Raw genomic sequence first — 574 nt, 5'->3', positions numbered from 1 at the left:
AAAAGCATCAGTTCTTCGGTGCTCAGCTTTCTTTATGGTCCAACTCTCACATTCATACATGACTACTGGCAAAACCATAGCTTTGACTAGACAAACCTTTGCTGGCAAAGTAATGTCTCTGCTTTCTAATATGCTGTCTGGGTTTATCATAGCTTTCATTTGCCCAAGTTTCTACTAAAAGCGCTGAGATATTTCCTGAGATTGTCTTGGGGTAGCGCTGCCAGGAACAACCAAGGAACAATTTTTTTAAGCATAACTACACCTAGTATTTTTTTGCTTATACTAAAAAAAAATCATTTTTTGTTCGGCTGAAACCCAAATTTAATCCATTTGCTAAATTTGGCAAACTTAGCTTGGAGGAACATGGCAAAATCAAAGCAGTATCCTGATTGTTATACCCTGCACATCTTTGCTGGTTTTATTTTTATCTTTAGGAGCCGCGTAGTTTAAGTCACGTTCAACCTTCAGGCCTCTGACCGTTTCAGGAGGCGTAGGGTGGAGAACACTGAGCCTCTCGCCCGATATTAACATGTCTGCCCCGGAGCCGTCACACGGACCTTCCTCCTCTCACAGA

The sequence above is a fragment of the Bison bison genome, unplaced genomic scaffold (genome assembly GCF_000754665.1).
Source record: "Bison bison bison isolate TAMUID 2011002044 unplaced genomic scaffold, Bison_UMD1.0 scf7180017864213, whole genome shotgun sequence".
Classification (NCBI taxonomy): Eukaryota; Metazoa; Chordata; class Mammalia; order Artiodactyla; family Bovidae; genus Bison; species Bison bison.
Note: the sequence above shows the minus strand (reverse complement) of the source record.